At 37.8% G+C, this 20,611-nt stretch overlaps 1 long non-coding RNA gene across 1 annotated transcript; it reads left to right on the forward strand.

Moving 5' to 3' along the window:
• The first annotated feature begins 2,662 nt into the window (after window positions 1-2,662).
• Window positions 2,663-19,266, forward strand: LOC121042763 (uncharacterized). Its single transcript, XR_005796427.1, has 3 exons — window positions 2,663-2,831; window positions 15,197-15,290; window positions 19,031-19,266. It is a non-coding gene; the product is annotated as an uncharacterized LOC121042763 (long non-coding RNA).
• The last annotated feature ends 1,345 nt before the right edge of the window (window positions 19,267-20,611 follow it).

Here is a 20,611-nt window from a genome sequence, read left to right on the forward strand (position 1 = left end):
CCAAAGGCAGGACTTTGAGTTAAGGTGGCATGTTATTGGTGATGCCTTAAACCACATTTCACTCTTCTGCACCTGGTCCTTATTTCTCCATTTTACATTGGACCAGGTTCCACTACTCACCCCTAGAAGAGTAAGACAACAGCTTTTAGACACACCTGATGGAACAAGCAATTAAGATACAGAGTATTCCATTTAGCAACCTGGGGTGTTCCATTTAGAGTATGATTGGGACCTATGAAGCCAACGCACACCCTGCCCTTGACAAACTTGAGCATCAGTGTTCCTTTGTAAACGTGAACCAGAAGCTGAGGTCCCAAAGACGCTGTTTAGTTTTATTTTCATTGGGGAAATTGGGTACATTTTTTTAAAAGTTACATTAATTGATCTCTTCACTTTCTTTCTCTTTCCCCACTTTTTAAAGACTTCTCTGAATGTTTTCTTCTTTTTGATGTAGCTGTTTCCCAACTTTCTTTCTCTGAATGTAATAGAGATAAAAAGGGTTAAAAGGAAGAAAAGCAAAACCCACTAATTCAAAAGCTAATCAGATTTCTTAAAAAAAGCTTCTTTGTGGGGGAGATTCTCTAGGTTGAAACAAGACCACAGTATCATATAGCTTACTCAACAACTTCATTTAGTAAATGATGATATGAAGGGAAAGAGCAAGTTAGTGACTTGCCCAAAGCCACTTACCCAATAGAAGCATGAGTTGTATTGTGGCCCTAAGTCCCCCCAGTTCTAGTCTTGGCTATGTGTTTTTCCTGGAAGACTCTTTTCACTTGTGCGCACTGCTAATACATTTCTGTTAAGAATATATTTGTTATACACAATGTATATTACACATAATTTTTTAAAAACAGAGAAGGTCAACACACTAACGGCAAAAAGAAAGAAACCACCTGGGCGTGGGCTCAGGGCTTTGGGTAATTTGCCCCTGGGAGAGTACGAAAGATTGCCAAGGGAATCCAGGCTCTCGGACACCATGAACCTCGGGCTGGACAGAGCCATTGTTTTTTTCTGGCCTTTCTCCAAAGAATGAGTTGACGCAGAGGGAAAGCCAGGGCTGAGTCCGCGGGCGAAACAGAACCGAGTAACGTGGAGGCGTGCCCTGCTGCTCCGTGGCTGGCTCGAGACGACTTCCAGGAACTGGTCTGGAAGAGTCTGTGAGGAGCTGGGAGGGCCTCACCTTAGGGCGCCAGCTTTGGGGCCACAGCTTCGGGGCTCCGCCAGGGCCACGAGCCTCCATCCCTGCCCCCAGATGCTCACCACTCCGCGTGCCACTCACAACAATCACCATGGCCCTTTGGGGCTCCAGAGCCTAGGCAGTGGCCGGGTCAGAGATCAAAAGAACCGGTGGTCTTGTCCTACTCCCCTAAAAACCCTGAGCGTGGGGATCACGCTCTTTTTTTATGAGTTTGATACTTAGGCTGCGCCCCCTTGTATACCAGAAACTGGATTATGCTAAAAAAGATGAAATTAACCTCATATCCGGAGATTGTTTATTTCCATACAAACTAAGAAACGATTAAGAGGTGATGAGCAATCAAACAGACCCACGTAGAGAGTGGTGGCGGGAGGGAAGGGTAGATGCCGGAGAGGGGAGTGAGAGAGCAAGCGAGCAAAGGGGAAGAAAGAGGGAAGACGGTGGGAGAGGAGAGGGTCCCAGAGGGGAGAGTGGGCAGAAGAGAAGGGAGAGGCAGAGAGAAAAGATGGGAAGGGGGGTGGGGGAGGACGAGAAGGAAAACAGGGCGGGGTGGGGAAGAAGGTGCAGAGGGGGCCTCGAAGACTGGCGGGGTAGGGTGACGTGGGCGGGGATTAGAAAGGGAGGGCGAGGCCTAGCTTGTGTCCCACCGGCCTCCCCTCAGGCCCTCTTAGGGGAGAAAAGTCTTACGAGCCCCCAAATAACGATTCCGGGAAACCTCTGTCTCGCCGAGTGCCGTCTGGCATCTCACCCCACGGCCTCTGAGACCAGCGGCGCGCACACCCTCACAGTGGCCGGGCCACGCTGATTCTGAGGTCCCGACGGCCTCGCGCCTGAACCCAATGGCCCTCCTCGACGGCTTTGCGGGCGACACGGAGGCCGGAAGCCAGGTGCGCGCGACCGGAGTGAGACCCCCCCCCCGCGCGCGTGCGCGGGTACGCTTGCGCCCGCGCCGTAGGCGCCGCGAGCCGTGGGTCCCGAGAAAGGCGACGCCGGGCGCAGGCCCGGAATTTGGGGGAAAGGCTCCAGCCCTGCGGACGGGCCCGGCGAAGAAGGGGCCCGGAGGTGGTTTCTCATCAACTAATACCAACTCTTTGAGCTACTTCTCTTTGTTTACTCCTTGATAAGCGCACTGGGGGATTCTAAAGGGAACGGGGCCGGCAGTGCCCCCGAAGAGGTGGCGGGAAAGCAGAGCTGAGTCTTGCGCGGGACTGTCGACTGCTCGTGACAGCTATGGCTGGCGCCGCACGCGGAAACAGGCTGTGGCGCGCGGGGGCTGGGGGCCGGGACAGAGCCCCCTCAGCTCGGCCGTCGCTGCCGGCGGGGAGACCGGGGCACTGGAGAGGCGCGGCGCGCGGCCGAGGCGGGGTCGCCGAGCTGGGTGGGAGCGCAGGGCCCACCGAGGACTGCCGGCACGAGCGGGCCGACCGCGGAGCGCCCCGGGGGCGGGGGGTGGGGGCGTTCGGTGTGGCCCGAGTGGGAGTGGCCCTGGGGGACAGGCCTGAAACCTGTGGGCTCAGCTGAGTCCACGCCGAGGCCACTGCATCTTCGACCCTTGTTCTACACCGAGCGGAGACCTAACGGGATAATGAGGGCGCTGACGGGCGTTTAGGGACCCCGGCTCCGTCTCCAGGTAGGAGCCGGCCGCCCGGCCCTTCGTCGGGCGCAGGCTCGGGGCACTGGGCGGCGGCTGGCGCCGAGGCCGCTGGCCCTTTCCCGCCTCGTGCGCGCTGCCCAGTAGTGAGCGCGCCTGCCGCCCCGCGGGAGGAGAGCAGTGTGGAGGCGGGCGGCCGAGTCCGGGGGAGGGGGGAGGCGCCGTTCCCCGCGCCCTCCACACCCGCCGCGAGCCGAGCTCCTCAGGCCCGGCAGGAGGCGCTGTGCGGACGAATTACAGCAGAATACCAAGGTTTTAGGGGTGGCGGTTTCGCAGCCCAGGATAGCACCCCTTTAGTTGAGTGACCCAATTCAGACCTCCTCCCTCTCTTTAATATGGGTGTGTGTGTGTGTGTGTGTGTGTGTGTGCGCGCGCGCGCGCGCGTGTGCGCGTGTTGGATTAGTCACAACGATGAAACGTCAGCGAAAGAGATTGAAAAGGAGAAAGTCTTAAATTTCTCAGGTTCGCCGACCGCTTTAAAAGGAAGATGTCGGGCAGCCGTTCTAATTCTTGCTTATAAAGGGCTCGCCTATCACTGCCGTTTGTTAAAGAGGCAACTCGACTCGAAGGGCTTGGTTCAAATTCTTTTACTGAAATAAAGGTTTATACAAGACTATTTCTGTTTATTGCTCTCTGAAAGATCACATCAGGAACAGGAGGTAATTCCAGTATATAATTGAAATTACAATATATTATAACAATATTATTTTTGTGATGCCTTTATCAAACTATGACAAATCCTGTTATTTGTGAATATTTAGAGGTTTGTGAATCATTCGTGAATCCACTGGAACTGGAGCAGTTATGCAGAAATGAAATGTATTATTTAATTTATCGTCCTACTTAAGTGTAGTGCCAAATGATACTAGTGAGTAATTTTATGAAAACTCTGTGATCAGAAATAAAGGGGAAGGAAAGCAAATCCCTGAACCCATTGTATATATCGTCAATGTGGACTCTTGAGTTCTGTATGAATGGTGGAGTTATGAAGGGATTAAATGTTGCTGCCTCCATTTTGTATGTGTTCTCAGTCTCAAAGAGATGTGCCTTAGACTGGCCTCCCAGTAGAAGTTGGCATTCCTGGAGTTTGGTTTTGCAAATTGATTTCTGTCGTTTTGGAAATTATTAACTGTTTATAAATGCAAGTTACTAAAATGCATGGACTATAAAGAGACATGTTATTCTGTTAATAGTATAATATGTGGAAAAATTAATTTCCAAACTAATGCTCCATTAAAAAAAATCTATTCCTTTATGCTAGTGAGATTTGGAAGTGATGCTGTTCTATCTAAAAAGTACCTGTTTCAGGACCTCGGGATATCAAACTTAAAATCGGCATGAATCTTCGGTAAAAGGAGAGGTTTATATGGTGTAAGCAGGTGCTAACTGTTCCTGGCTAGACAGTCCTTCACAGCGTTGCTCAAACACAGTGCTTTGGTCTGATGTGCAAGTTTCTGATAGTGTGATTCTACCTCTTCTTTGAACAGGTTAACCTCAAAGTAGGTACAAAGTAAACCCTTGTTAAGTAAAATAGTGGGTTTTTTTCATTTTGTTTTGTTTTAGTAAAGATTAGGCTAGGTAGTAAAATTAGATAGGAAGTTAAATATGTAACAATCATATTACCTTACCTTTATGTGACGTTTTGTAATTTATGAAGTACTTTAAGATACTTTTATCTCATTTAATTCTCACAATAAACCTTTTGACGTAGATACTGTTTGATTTTATAATTGGGGGAACAGGCTCACAGTGGTGGCCTCAGGTCATGTAGATAGTTTGTAGCACAGCTAGGACTCAAACCCCAGATATTGGCAGACATTTTTTGTATATTTACCTTTTAAATGGTACATTAAAAATTTTTTTGTTTTACATTTATTTATTTTTGAGAGACAGAGCACAAAGGGGGAAGGGCAGAGAGAGAAGGAGACAGAATCTGAAGCAGGCTCCAGGCTCTGAGCTGTCAGCACAGAGCCTGACGCCAGGCTCGAACTCACAAACCATGAGATCATGACCTGATCTGAAGTTGGACGCTCAACCAACTGAGCCACCCAGGCGCCCCATTAAATGGTACATTTTAAATATGTGCTTTTAAATTTCCTAATCAAAGTTTCTTTCAAATTACTCAATCTAGATTACTGGATGATCTATTTTACTTCAGTAAAGACAACATAGATGTGTGAGTGATTGAAATGTAGCAATATTTCAGATTCAAACAGTTGGGTTAACCAAGACTTAAATACCCTATACATTCAATAGGCATAATTCTCCAATTATGCTACTTTTTATGTTTTGTTACTCTGCTCCTGCTACTTTTATGTTTTGTTGGTGTTATATGTTAGAATATTATTTTTGTTTGTTATTTGAGATACATATCCCTCTGGACTATAGATTCCATGAGGGCAGAGAATATGTTAATCCATCTTGTTGATAGATATATCCTCAATACCTTACCATGTGCTTGGAATTTAGTGGGTGTAATAAATACATGGTAAATAAATAATGCTCATACACTCCTCCACCTCATCTTTTTGGAAATTCTACCCATCCTTCAAACACTGACTCAAATGCTACATCCTCTGTGAAGTTCTCTGCTCTCTCCTATCTGTAAATTCTTGTGGTGCTTCTGTGTGTTTCTTATTTTCAGCATTCATCTATACCAATTGCTTCTTATTTGTGTGCATGTTTTTATCTTACCTCCTGGACTGTAAGCTTCTTGTGGGTGGGATACCTTACCAAGTATAATGCCTTGTGTCATAAATTCCATTAATGTTAACTAAGTGAATAAAGCAAAACTGTCTAGGTGTACCATCCAGTATAGATCTATATAACTTGATTATAAGTTATAAATAAAATATAAATTTGCCCTAGCAAAATAAGTTACATGCTCAATATTGGTCATAATTATTTTTATTAGGGGTAATCTACAATTTTTTATTTCATGATATAAAACAAGCATTTAGCATATTTACAGCAACTTTTTTATTTTTAAATTTTATTTATTTATTTATTTAGTTAGTTAGTTAGTTAGTTTTGGAGAGGGAGAGGGAGCCTGAGCTGGGGAGAGGAGAGGAACAGAGGGAGAGAGAGAGAATCCCAAACAGGCTCCACGCACAGTGCAGAGCCTTCAGTGGGGCCCGATCCCACAACCCTGGGATCATGATGCAAGCTGAAATCAAGAGTGGGCGCTGAAACAACTGAGGCACCCAGGCACCCCTACTGCAACTTTTAATGTTAGCCATATACCTAGAGCAAAAGTTGTAGGGATTTCTAGTATAACTTTTTTTTAAGTTTATTTATTTTGAGAGAGAGACAGAGAGAGCAGGAGAGGGGCAGAGAGAGAGAATCCCAAGCAGGCTCTGTGCTGTCAGCACACAGCCCAACACGGGGCTCGAACTCATGAAGTGTGAGATCATAACCTGAGGTGAAACCAAGAGCCAGTTGCTTAACCAACTGAGCCACCTAGGTGCCCCTAGTATAACTTTTTAAGACTAATAGAATTCATTTACCAAAATACATATCTCTTCTTCTCCAGACTAGAAATAAGAAGAGTTGTATGCTATACAATACCTTTGCATGTATTTTCAGAGGTAGAGGACTGGTTAACATTTGCTATTATTACACTATTTTTTTTTCCTCTAGAAAAAAATTAAGCAGTTTAATGGCAATTAAAAAAAAAAAAACCTGAGTCATAAGCAACTATTTTTTTTACCATCAGAATGAAATTTGAGGTAAAAGATTCTTAGCTTCGTTTATTCTTCCAAAATTCAGAATAGTGTATATTACTATTAGAACTGCACCAGGGATAGATAGATATAGATATAGATATAGATATAGATATAGATATAGATATAGATATAGATATAGATATAGATATATTTATCATATATTGGGACATTTGCTTTTTAAATTTAATTCAATTAACTCTGCTGTGCAACTGGAGTAACCAGCAACTGCTAATATCTTGATTTTCAAATTTTATGGAAAATTTGGTGTTCCTAAGCCAAATGGATGGATTTTGAGCTAGAGAATGCAGAACCAAAGTTGTGATATAGCTTTGAAATGAGTGTGTGTGGTGGTGGGGAAGATGGTGTTTTAGTCTAAAATCTCATATATAAAAGTACAAATTGTGAGTCCTTGAAAAGTAGTGGTGTGATAGGTTTACAATTAAAACAATACTTCTTTCTTAAAGAGAGAAAAAAAAAACCTGTGCAGCTCAAAACTTAAAGTCACAATCCTAAAATGTCTTTTGTGGTTAATTTAAGTAAAGAAAGCAACTTCTAACAGTTATTTCCTTAAAGTTTGAAATGTAATATATTTTAGCTAGGTGACTTGAAATAGAAAACAGATAAAGATGACTTACTGGTTAGTGAAACACCAGTCTAAAACAGACAGCTTGCTTTTTTTTCCCTCTTCATTTCCCCTGGACCAGCTGTTAATGTTTAACCTTCATTTACTACTTCAAGAGTCATATTTACACTTCTCCAGCAACACTTTATCCATATGTTCTGTGGCCTTATACATTATATAAGGCTCTTTTAGGGCAACTTCCTAATCTTCTCATTAAGAAAATGTCACACTCACCCAAATAACCCTATAGAAGATGTCAGATGATATCACCACTACAATAACCCCATAGGAGATGTCATCTGATATCACTTATAGGCTTCCTTTCATTTTTGCCAGTAATAGTCTTTGCCAGGTTGTTCTTCCCATTTAGACAACTAGGATGTTTCCTTTCCTTTATTCAATTGATAGCGGAAAAAATCTTCCAAAAATACTTCACAATTCACTTCATATCAGATAATGAATTCAGCTTCCTTAGAGGATCATAATGCAAAGATAATTTTTCTTTGTTATAATCAATTGTCTTACCTAAAATGAGTGATCATTATTTAGCTCATAAGTTTCATACTGGAGTGTTACTGCTTTAAGACCATGTAGGGGATATGACAAAAAAGAAAGAATGGACTTTACCTCTTGTCTGATAACTTGCTTATTTCTGGTTCTTTTTTAGGTTCCAGAGGTTGACAAGTAAGCCTTAGGAAGTGTTTTTATGAACAAATCAGTCTCATTATTTTTACTTCCTTGACTACCTAGCAGGTAGTTATATATATAGGGGGAAAAGGTCGATGAATTTTCAAATTGCTTTGTTTGGGTTTGGTTAATGTTAGTGGTTAATTCAGAGAAGCTGGAGTTAAGATTCTTGTATTTAAAACTTACTATAATGTACTGATTATGTAATTGGCCATTTTATATGAAATTCAAGGTTTTCATCTGTAAAATAGATATATTTTACCACCTTTGAGGAATATTTAACATTTTGGTTTAAGAGAGGCCAGATAAGTTCTATCATAAAAATAAATTTAATATATTACAACCAAGTATTAGATCTCTCATATCTTTAAAATTGCTTAGTGATTTACAAGTGATGTGTGATCTGAGTGAATGCATCTCATTCCTTTCTGATTTGTTCTTGGCTTAAGAAGATACTTTTAGTGGAATCTACCACTCCTTTCAAAGTAGGTTCAATTGACAGAAAGTGGAATTGAAACTTAATTTTGTCAAAAATAATTTCCTTTTTGCACAGAATTTGGTTGTCTCATCTAGGGCACGTCTGTGTAATGCTATGGTGCTGATTCTCCACGGTCTTATACTCCTTCAAGTCTGTAGGGTCACCCCTATGAATATCCATTTCTGGAATCAGTGTGAGTGAAACTCTGCCTGGAAATCCATATGTCTAAAGCAAAAGTTATAGTGATTTTCTGTATAACCTTTTGTGACTAATAGAATTATCTTTCCAAATTACACACTACTTCTCCAGATTATAAATCATTATGCCAACTTTGACAGTTATGAGATATTGAAAGCTCCTGTTAAACTAAGTTACAATTTTCACATGTAACTTGCTACTTCCATTTCTAACATCCTTATTGCTTGAATCAGTAATTTTAGCACTTAATCACATACTTGTATTTTAACGTTTCTTTTATGTGTTGTTCCTCTTAAGACTGTAATGCCCCTGAGGGCAGGTTCTATGTGTTGTAAGATTTTTTAATGCCTCATAATTCCTGAATAAAGTTTTGACATGTGGTACATACTCAGTGAAGAATTCTTCAAATAAAAGTGAACTGTTTTTATTGAGTGTTGTGCATGGCACTTTTTTAGAAATATGAAGAATTAAAATACATGATCACTGTCCCTGTGATATATGTAGTCATACTAAGGTCTACATAATTTATTAGATCTATAGTTCTTTTTAAAAATATTTATTTACTTATTTAGAAAGAGAAAGAGAAGGAGGGGAGAGGGCAGAGAGGGAGAGAGACAATCTGTGCTGACAGCGCAGAGCCCTATGGGGAGGAGGGGGCTGGATCTCATGAACCATGAGACCATGACCTCAGTGGAAATCAGGAGTCAGACACTTGGGGCACCTGCATGGCTCAATCCATTGGACATCGCACTTCAGCTCAGGTCATGATCTCACGGTTCCTGGGTTTGAGCCCCGCACTGGGCTCTGTGCTGACAGCTCAGAGCCTGAAGCCTGCTTCAGATTCTGTGTCTCACTCTCTCTCTCTGCCCCTCCCCTGCTAAAGCTCTGTCTCTCAAAAATGAATAAACATTAAAAAAAAATTTTTTTTTAAGTCAGACGCTTAACCAACTGAGCTACCCAGATGCCCCTGATCCGTAATTCTTTATATGGAATTACGAAGTCCAAAAATCTCAAAAATTATTTTGTTATGTTTTTGGTAATATCTGGCAGTAAAATCTAATCCAAGACTAACTCATTTGGCTGAAAAACCTGACTTGAACTGATGTGAATGAAACTATAGTATTCATTTATTCCATGTAAGCATATTCAAATGTTTTACTTCAGAGATAATTGATCCTTTTAATTATTATGTTTTACACAGTATATGTATTCTGTTATCTTTTGAAATCTGAAAAATTCTGACTTCTGAGATATATCCAGTCTCAAGAGTTTTGGGTATTGTAGATCTGTACAAAAAGTTAAATGATAAGGTATTCAAATAACAACAAATATAATAATGGTAGAAATATCTCAAACCCATCTTGGAAAGTTGCCTAAAGGGTCATGGTGTCTCTGTTGGGTGTTCCTGCAAATGGGCATGTATTCAGTCTTGGATCCCAGGGACCAGAAGCAGATGATGGAGTATTTTCCTGACATGTCCCAGCATAAGAAGAGCCAGAGCGTCTGTGCAAACGAAGTCTTTTAGAGAGCACTGAGGATCAAAACCAGGGAAAACCAATTCTGTCCTCCAGGGGTAAGAGATGACAGAATAGAAAGGAGCCAGAGAGACACCAGAATAGAAGGAGGAATTAAGGGTAAGGTGAGCGTCCTGGGCAGTTGCCACAGCCGTGGATGATAGATCTGCAATCCCATGCTGTGTAAGTGGATGGCTTTGATGTAAAGTGTAGCGTTGGAACAGGCTGGTACAGATAATTGTTGCTTGGATATGAAAGGGACCTTTAATACAATCACACCCATACCCTCTCCCTATTTTAAAATGAGTAATCTGAAGTTTAATAATTATTTTTTAAACATCTAGTTGGTGGCTGAGCCACGATACAAATCCAGGTTTTATGTTGCCTATCCAGCGCTCCTTCTATTGCCATAGGGAAATAGTATTTAGGTCTGGAGTAGTCATGAATCACTTTTCAGAAGTTTGGAATGAATTGTAGTAGCTTGCCAAAACTTGAATTATTTGAACTGAATTACTGTCATAGTTTGACGGCACTTAAATTTCTGTAAATCTCTGTACTTTTATATATATTTTTGCATTTTTAAGTACCTTGGTGTCAAGGATTGTCATAACTTTTTAAATCCCTAGAGTACCTAAGAAGTGTGTGGCATATAGTATAGAATGAGAAAAAGAAAGGTTGAAGTGTAAACAGACCAAAAAATAAGTGTGTGTTATAGTAGAAAGAATACCCTGGGGAATTTAAAGACCTGACTTCTATTCTAGCCCTGCACAGATTATCTGGATAACCTTGTACAAATCACTGAACCTCTGTGAGATCCAATTGTCCTCTTTAAAAAGGGTAGCGTAAGTGACCTTTAAACTCTTTCATTCTGTGATTTAGTTCTATGTCTATATTTGCCAGGACAACATTATGGCCATTAGTACTTACTGGATTTAATTGGTTAGGTATACAAAAATAGAGGTCATATGGGCTTACATTTTCCAGGGACTCTCTGCATAGAGATCCTTGAATATGTTTGGAATATTGATTAAGATACTTTGGTAAAATGAAAATACAAAATAAATTAATATTAACAATACATCTAGCAATAATCATTTAACATTCAAAACATTGAATAAGATGTGTTCTCTGACTTCAAGTTGTTTAGGATTTAGTTAGAATTTACTTTAAATAGTTAAAAATGCAAGTAAGAAACAAAACAAGCTCTCTGGAGCCTAGCTATGTTTAGCTGGAATGAATCAGCCTCTAAAAGTGTGGTATGACTGGCTATTCAACCTTTCATTGGGACTGTTTAAATTACTTCGCATTTCATAATGTAAATATTTTGATACTGTGCACTCCTTGATTAATATGAAAGTGGCTTATCATCTTTGAAGAAAATTGTAACCCTTACAAATCAACTCAGAGTATAATGTTTCTAATTGAATATCGTCTGGGATAATATAACTATATCCTCAAAGCCCCTTTTCTGAGTCCCAAACATGTTAGAGAAGTATCATATTCATTTCACTTTATGTTGTATTAACTAATGGCAAAAATATTTGGTTGGAACTACATAGCATTGTGATTGACTGGTGAACATTTTAATAGAGAAGATCTAAATAAAGATAACATTTTTCAAAGAAGGACATTGCTGGTGCTTGACTACCTGTTCTGTAAGACATGTATTCAGTCTTGGCAGTTAATTTAGACTAGAACATTTAAAGTTACCAGCCTGTGGCCATCTTTATAAACCATTTTGTGAAAATTTCTCATCGGTGTTTTCCTAAACAAGGTTTTTTTCAAACTTTTGGCTGCTATTCATAGTGTAAAATAAATGTTACATTGTGACCTGGTACCCACATACATATATAAGTAACTGAAACAAACCTTTCATGAAATAATACTTACCTTACTTTGTGTGAGGCACAATGAGTTTTTTTAATGTGTTCTATTTTATTTTATTCTTTTGAAATAGTTGGTCAGAAAGTCACTAAATTGATGCCTAACTCTTTAAAAGGTCGTGACCTATAGTTTGAAAACATTCAGCTAAACTCTTTTATGAGGGCAGTTACTATTTCCTATTTAATTTTTATTCCACAGTGCCTAGATCTGTGCTCGGCACTTAGATGGTACTCAATGTTTCTTGAATGCTTTGTTCTTAATCTAACTTCAAAAATATTATAGTATCAATGACACTTATCTATAGCAGCTGCATGAAGCTGTTGGAAGAGATTAGGAGAAAATTATTAATAAGAAGAAGATGAAGGCAAAACACATATGAGAAGAGGCAAAAGCCAGCATACAGTTAAAAATAATAAACACAAAAATAATAAACACAATAACAATGTGTTGGTTCTCTAAGAAGTTGTAGAATCAAGTACTGACTTGTATTTTTTTTTTTCAGATTTTAAACTTCAGGTTGAATTTTCTAATAATTTTATCTTAAAACTATACTTTCTCCTAACTTCTATTGCGTTTGTGTGTATGTGTGAAGCTTAATTTTGATTAGGTGTTATTTTTCTAAAAAAGTGAGATCAACATCCTGTAAACTTTATTACCATTCTTTAAACAATATTCTGAGCCAAAAACACTTGTGGATAAATCACATATTTTTTCTTTTTCGTCTTCTAATCATACAAAGTTCTTTTTCCCCATAGTAATGTCTGCTTAATTTTAAGTATGGTCCTTAATAACTTAAACTTGTCCATTTATACTCATTAACAACTTTTGGGGGGAGATTTTGTCAAATATTTTGGTTCCCTATAAGTTCAACTCAAATAAAATTCTATTATAACAAATATATTAGTAATTTCTAAAAGATTGCCTGGTATTATCTAGCCATAGCAATAATTTATATACTAGAGTTTCTGTTTAGCAAATAATTAGGTTAGTTCAAAGAAATTTTCTGGGATATGATTCATTCAAATAAATAGAAAATACATAATTTATTACCATCAGATTTTAGCAGGGTTAAATTACATCAGTAGATCAGGGAGTTTTCACAATGGCTATTTTACACTCAGTGGTATTTTGTAATTATTCTAAAAAATTAATGTTTTCTTCTCAAACAGATACTAAGTTCATCAATGGAATTTTATCCTCTTTCTTCCTTTTCCAATTTTTCTACTTCTTTTTGTATCACACAAATACTTCTGTGCTTTATACAATATAGAAACTCATTGAATACTTGTTGATTAACTTTAAGCTAAATTATTCCCTAAAACATTTAGGATCACTAGGGCTCTCTGATACTAATGTTATCTAGTGGGTAGTGAATTGGGGTTGGAAGTTAGGGAACTAAGACTGTAATTGTGTTTTTTTATTAGCTCAATGATTTATTCTGTGTGTCCTTTTATGTTTTTAATCTATAATTTACATAGGGCTAATAATTGCTTTTACCTTTTGTCTATTTCACAGCATAATGTGAATATCATATGAGATAGTTGTAAGAATGTTTTTTTGAAAATTTAAAAGCATTCTACATGTATAAATGTTTAGTGAGGCCCCTGATGAATGGTTGTGATTAAATGAGAGGTTGTAGGTAAAATGACCAGCACAGTGCTTAACATAGAATAAGCACTTAGTAACAGTGGTTGCTATTAATATTTAACTTGCATATTATATAGTTGCATACTTATAAGTTTCAATTATTTTATATTTCACTTTTTGAAATTTAATAGGATCTAATAGTAATTTTTTGTAAATTTGTTTTTCAAGCTTTTAATTTTGTGTGGTTTTCTTAATTGGAATCCTCCTCCCTTCCCCAAATCTGGTCTTTTTAAAAAATATATATTTGCCCTTTTATAAGTTTTTACATATAAAATAGTTAAAATTTATAATTGAATAGTTGAAAATAAAAATTATAATTTGTTAGACAAGTATTATATGTGTCTGAGTATTTGGAATTCCATATTTTGAATTGTGACCATTTGAATTATTCAATATATAATCATGTAATAAGGCACTTGATTATTTGAGTAATAGCAGTTGCTTTGAATTATTAATTATATTTCATCCTATATCAGATAAGTAAAATTTGTATTGCATTATTTTTTACAAACAGCAGATATTTTATCTACAAGGAGCAATGTTAGCAGTTGAAGACAAAAAAGTTCAAAAGCAATGTAAACAATTTAGATCTCATACAGGTAGTCATTTTTTACCTACTTATAATTTGCAATAGTTCCCTTCATATTTTTTTCAAATTATGTTTTATTGTTTTCCCTGTCAAAAAAAAAGTAATCCCATTATAGAGACTGGATGGAGCCTTCTTTCTGTAAACATTAAAGATACTTCATTTATTTTACAATTCAAAATTATTTAAATTGAAGGTATTCAAGTGGTTTATCACCTCTTCCCAAAGAGGAAAAGTGTGTTCCTCTGTTCCTCTGTGTGTGTGTGTGTGTGTGTGTGTGTGTGTGTGTGTGTGTGTGATTTAATCAAGTTTTTTTTTTTTTTTCCAGAACCTTTCCCAAAATGTTAGAAAAAGGATAGAAAAACATATGCAACTTTTGTTTCACTTGGTGAAGGAATCAGGAACTGTTTGTACATAATAATCCAACATCAGTTTAAGATTTTTGGCTGTCATTTTCTCAAGAGCAAGAAAAGATTTTGTTTCCAATTCCTGCATGTTATTTTTTTTATTGGTTGGATTTCCGATTCAGCACCACTTTACTTTCATGCTTTTTGTTACTAATCTGTTAATTTTGAAAGAATAAGTAATTAAAACAGGTTTGAAAAGTTTTGTGTGTGTTTATGTGATATTTTGTTGGAGCATCTACGAAAGCAATAAAAATACTTGTCCGAATCCTCAAGATGCATATGGTGTCATGAATGTTTTAAAGACAGGAAACCATACAGTCCTATTTTAAGAAATTCTATTTATTTTTAAGTCAAATAAAAATTTTCCCTGCTCTTTAAAGTACCTGACTGGCAAGAGAATTTTTATGGCATCCATTTGCAGGAAAAACAAAAACAAAAACACAATTCTTTTAGTAGATTGAGGTTTGAATATTACAGCTCTTGGAGACTCTAGAGCTTAATTTGGAATTAGTCTATGTTTTCACCCACTTAGTTGCTGTCTTCTTAAACATGCTAATTTTTCATCTGTTTTTCTTTTTCTTTCTTTTTTTTTTCAGTATAATTACATCATCTCCTTAACCAGGAGAATTGCTGTCTGCTCCTCAGCTCTGTATCATTAATGAAGATCTTTGTTGGGTTTCCTTAACACAGGTTAGTACTTGACTTTTGGTTTGCTCAGACTCACAATCAGGATTTTTCTGACTGTACTATCAGTGCTTTATTTCTTTATTTTTCATGTGATAATTCATTTTCTAAAATTTTTGTATTGTGTTTTCCCATTTTTGTTCTCTGTCTTTCATAGAGGTTGTGATAAAAACCAAGCAACCAACCAATTAAATAAACAAAACAAAAACCCCTTCCTGCTTCCTGAAAATCTTGACTCTCTCTATATTTAGTTTCCCTTTCATTTCATTTCTTAATTATTACTACTTTTGAAAACTATTTGTTATCTCTTTTAATCCCACTAGATCATACTCTAACACTTCTCAAATCTTCCCCTTCCTTATCAGTGTTGTTATGGTTTCCAGAATCTAATGAAGTGATCCGTCTAAAACACAGATACAAACAGATCACTCCTCCTAAGAGACCGTTTAATAATTCTCCATCACCTACACAGGAAAATTAATCTTAGCATTGAATACAATGATCTAGCCCCTGCCTACCTTCCCCATACTTATTTTGAGAATATGAGAGACCTCATGTAATCCCCAGAATTTACTATGCTGTTTTCTCACCTCTGTGCCTTGACTCAGGTTTTTCCTTGCCTGAAACTTTTTCTTACCCTTTCTTTGCCTAGTTAGGAAGGAAGGCTTTTATCTTTCAAGACTCTGCTTGTATAGGATTACTTCTGGGAAATCTTACTGGCTGGTGGTCATGTGATCCTGTCTCCTTGCAGTCTTTGTTTAACTCTGTCCTAGCTCTTATTTATTTACCTATTGCTATCATTCCCTAGAGAATGAGCTCCTTGAGGGCTCCTTGTAGTTGGTTTTTTGACCAAAGTATTATAAAAAGTATCTCTTGAACTGAACTTTTGTCAGTCCTGTGTAAAAAAAGTTGAAAGTGCTGTGAAAAGTTCTGATAAAAACCATGCCAAACAAAAGCACATTACAGGTTACTGATAGCTTTTATTGACAGAAAGCAACTGATCCAAAAGCCTAAACTTCTTTTTCCTATTCTGAATCCATTCATAATGAGGGAGTGAGCCACAGTATTACACCCTGAAAATCCTGGATCAAGGCAGTTTTCTCTGTTTGCTTTGTGGAACTGTCTGACTTGGACAGTTTTTGGCATGAGTAATAAACTCTCAGATTATTTTAGAAATGATGAGCTCTGTGTAGCAGGTGTATTTCCCAGTGTCTGCTGACAGCAGAAAGAAAAATATAGCTAACTGGTTCCAGCTCCAGAACGACCTCAGTCTGTAGTCATTCTCCAAAAGCCTTTGGCAGGAGATATATTGGAATGCTGACTGTCCATGTTCTTGGAAAGATGGCAATAGGAAAAAAGTTGCTTTCATCAGGCCAGTTTTCTTCATTTCTACAGTTCAAGAAGTTTAACCTCCCAAAGAATTTTTAAAAGACAACAGAATTTAAAACATTTCCAAGAAAGCACATTAATGTTAATGTTAATGTTAGAAACACATTAATGTTTCTACCCATTCTCATAGAACTTGACTTATTCCCCAAATATTTTGGGGAGAAGAATTTCCCTAGAATTCATGGGAAGTAAGCATCAAACTAACAAGGCTTGTATACATTTTGAAGGATATACATACACTTGTTATTTATTTATAACAGAAAGGATGAAAGTAAAAAATGTTCTACAGTTCATGTGAGTTAATTGAAACAGTTCTCCATTGCATTTTTGCTAAATCAATTAATACTATCTTTTAGCCAATTAATTAGGAACATATGAAATCATCTTATCATGTTATGAAATATAGGGAAATAACCACCTTTTTAGATATAATTAAATTTTATTTATGGTTGGCTAATAATTATACTGATTACTATTTGATACTATATGTAATTTTTCTATACCAGTGTTGTCTCTTAAAACTTTTTGGGTGATGTAAATGTTCTGTCAGTGCTGTCCAGTAGGGTAGCTAATAGCTACATGTAGCTACTAAGCATTTGAAATGGGGCTAATGTGACTGAGGAACTGAATTTATAATTTTATTTCATTTTAATTCTAATTTAAATTTAAGGGACACCTGGGTGGCCCAGTCAGTTAAGTCTCTGACTCTTGATTTCAGCTCAGGTCCTCATAGTTCCTGGGATCGGGCCCCACATCGGGCCCTGTGTGGACATCACAGAACCTGCTTGGGATTCTCTCTCTCCCTCTCCCTCTGCCCCTCCTCAACTCATGCATGTGTACATGCACACACACTCCCTCTCTCTCAGAATAATAAGTAAATGATAAGCTTAAAAACATTTATATTTAAGCAGCCACATGTGGCTAGTTGCTACCATGTTGGACAGTGCAGATCTAGGCTATAAAATGCCAGCAGTAAAGTTTTTTTGTTTTTTTTTTTAAAGCTTAGGTGTAAGGAAAGTATCCATTCTCTCCAATGCTGATTATATATCTTTGTCTTAGTTCCCTAATGCAAATTATTGTATCAAAAATATCTTCATGGCCTGAAAAACTCTTTTTTTTGTTTCATTTAAATTCCAGTTAGTTAACATATGGTGTTTCAGGTGAACAATATAGTGATTCAACACTTCCATACATCACCTAGTACTCATCACCATGCACTCCTTAATCCCTAGCACCTATTTAACCTATCTTTCTCCACACCTCCCCTCTGGTAACCATTAGTTTGTTCTCTATAATTAAGAGTCTGTTTCTTGGTTTGCCTCTCTCTCTCTTTTTTTCCCTTTGCTCATTTGTTTTATTTCTTAAATTCCACATATGAGTGAAATCATATGATATTTGTCTTTCTCTGACTGACTTATTTCACTTTAGCATTATACTCTTTAGCTCCATCCACACTGTTGCAAATGGCAAGATTTCATTCTTTTTGATGGCCAAGTAATATTCATCTATTCATTCATCTATTATCTATCCACCAATCAATGGCCACTTGGGCTCTTTCCATAATTTGACTATTATAGATAATGCTGCTATAAACATCAGGGTAGTTGTGTCCCTTTGAATTAGTATTTTTGTATTCTTTGGGAAATACTTGGTAGTGTGATTGCTGGATGTATTTGATTTTTTTTTAATTTTTTTTAACGTTTTTATTTATTCTTGAGACAGAGAGAGACAGAGCATGAAGGGGGGAGGGGCAGAGAGAGAGGGAGACACAGAATCGGAAGCAGGCTCCAGGCCCTGAGCCATCAGCCCAGAGCCCGACGCGGGGCTCGAACTCACGGACCATGAGATCGTGACCTGAGCTGAAGTCCGCCGCTTAATCGACTGCACCACCCAGGCGCCCCAATATTTGATATTTTTAAGAGAACTGGATATTTTAAAAGGATACTGGCATTGTTCTCAAGGGATCTATAACTTAGGTAGAGAAAAGTCAATGAATAGTACTAACTCTGAATTAATAATTTTAGTATAGATTAACTGGCACCTTTTGTAAAATTCTTTCATTATATTTGCTGAGAATCTCTAAGACCTGGTTAATTGTTTTGGAAAACTGAGACCAGAAATTTTATACACTAATCACTATCTAAGAATTTCACCATTATGATGATGTAATCAAATGATTTTATCAAATTAAAGTCTGCACATTGGTGTTTAAAGGTAGAGGGAATTCCCAAAGGGAGAAAGTTAAAGGACAAGGGCAAAGGAAGGAATGAGGTAAATAAACTGATTTGACTTAGGAACTCTGAAGTGGTCTAGAATATGTTCACAGATTTTTAATTAGTCTTTATTGTGATTCCCAGTTGCTTCAGAGTTCTGAAAAGATAGATATTAGGAAAATGAAAAGATAAGGAAAATTTTCCTGGAAGATATTGTTGCTGAATGGGAGGAAATGAAATTGATGGATAGCTTGAGTAGTCCATCATCACCATAATCATCATCATCATCATCATCATCATCATGATCATCAGAAGTGTGGTCTAACCCCACTTAGTGCTTCTGTTGGATCGGAATTAAAATCTCTTTTAATTGCTACCCATTCTTTATCTTAACTGGTTCTTTATTATCCCATTTTGTAGAAGAATACTGTCTTCAATGAAAGTATGAAATGTTTGCTATACAACACTTTATTTTTTAAAAAAGTTTATTTGCTTATTTTGAGGGGGAGAGAGAGAGAGACAGCAAGAGAGGGATCCGGGGAAGGGTGGGGTGGGGGGTGGGGTAGAATCCCAAGCACAGAGCCTGACGGAAGGGCTCAAACTCACAAACCATGAGCTGATGACCCGAGCCTAAACCAAGAGTCTGACGCTAACTAACTGACTGAGCCACCCAGGCACCCCTGCTGTACGACATTTTAATGTTGCTTGGTTAGTGCCTAAGCAATTTTGCTGTGTGAAAAGTCACTGTCACCCTTATCTGTAGCAGTCCCCTCCAAAGCAGTCAAATAAGGAAACTACAATGAATATTCTACCACACATAGAGGTGAGAGTTCCACCAATCTGAAACTAAGTTAGCAATTCTAAACAATAGAAATGCATTATTTCAGAGTAGATAAAAACGGATTCAAGTCTTTCCCCTTAATTAAAATAAAACTCATTGAAGTGACATAAAGCATAGGGAATGTAGTCAATAATATTGTAGTAACTTTTACATGATAACAGATGGTAACTAGACTCACTGTGGGGATCATTCTGTAATATGTAGAAATATTGAATCACTATGATGTACACCTGACACTAATAGGATATTGCGTGTCAATTATACTTCAATTGAAAAAAAGGATTTGATTCAATTTCTCTTTTAGTCATATTAAATTTTTAGTGATGTGCATGTACCTCTGGGCAGACAGGTTCTACTTAGATTCTCAAGTAAAAAAGCCAAATAAAATGTCTTAAGATGTTCTTGGAACAGTTAGAAGCATGAAGTGCCAAAAAATTTCATGAGAAAAAGACAACCTGTTTTCTCAAGATTTCTAGTCCAGCTAGAGAAATTCAAGAAAGAGGAGATTCTTAACTCCTAACATTATCTTTAGTTTGTGGAAGAGAAAACAAAGACCAGAAGTTAAGTAACAGAAAGCAGAGTGGTCAAATCTGCTTCTTTGCTTGATAGAAAAGATAAAGTGTGTGCATGTGTGCATGCATGGTGGGGCACAGATGTAAAGTGCGGGCCTTCAAGGGCTCAAGGTCAGACAAAACAATGAGTATGGAAACTGGCTTGCTTCCAATTTCCAATTTGTTTCCAATTTTTAAAATGGTTTAATGAATATATTCAAAATCATCATCTTCTTTTTATTCATCAGCATCTTTCCTATATGTCTTTTCTTCAAACCATAGCAAGGATTTTATTAAGCAGCAATACATAGACAAAAGAAATCGGCAAATATT

Source organism: Herpailurus yagouaroundi, unplaced genomic scaffold (genome assembly GCF_014898765.1).
Source record: "Herpailurus yagouaroundi ecotype Mexico unplaced genomic scaffold, PumYag 186, whole genome shotgun sequence".
NCBI classification, from domain to species: domain Eukaryota; kingdom Metazoa; phylum Chordata; class Mammalia; order Carnivora; family Felidae; genus Herpailurus; species Herpailurus yagouaroundi.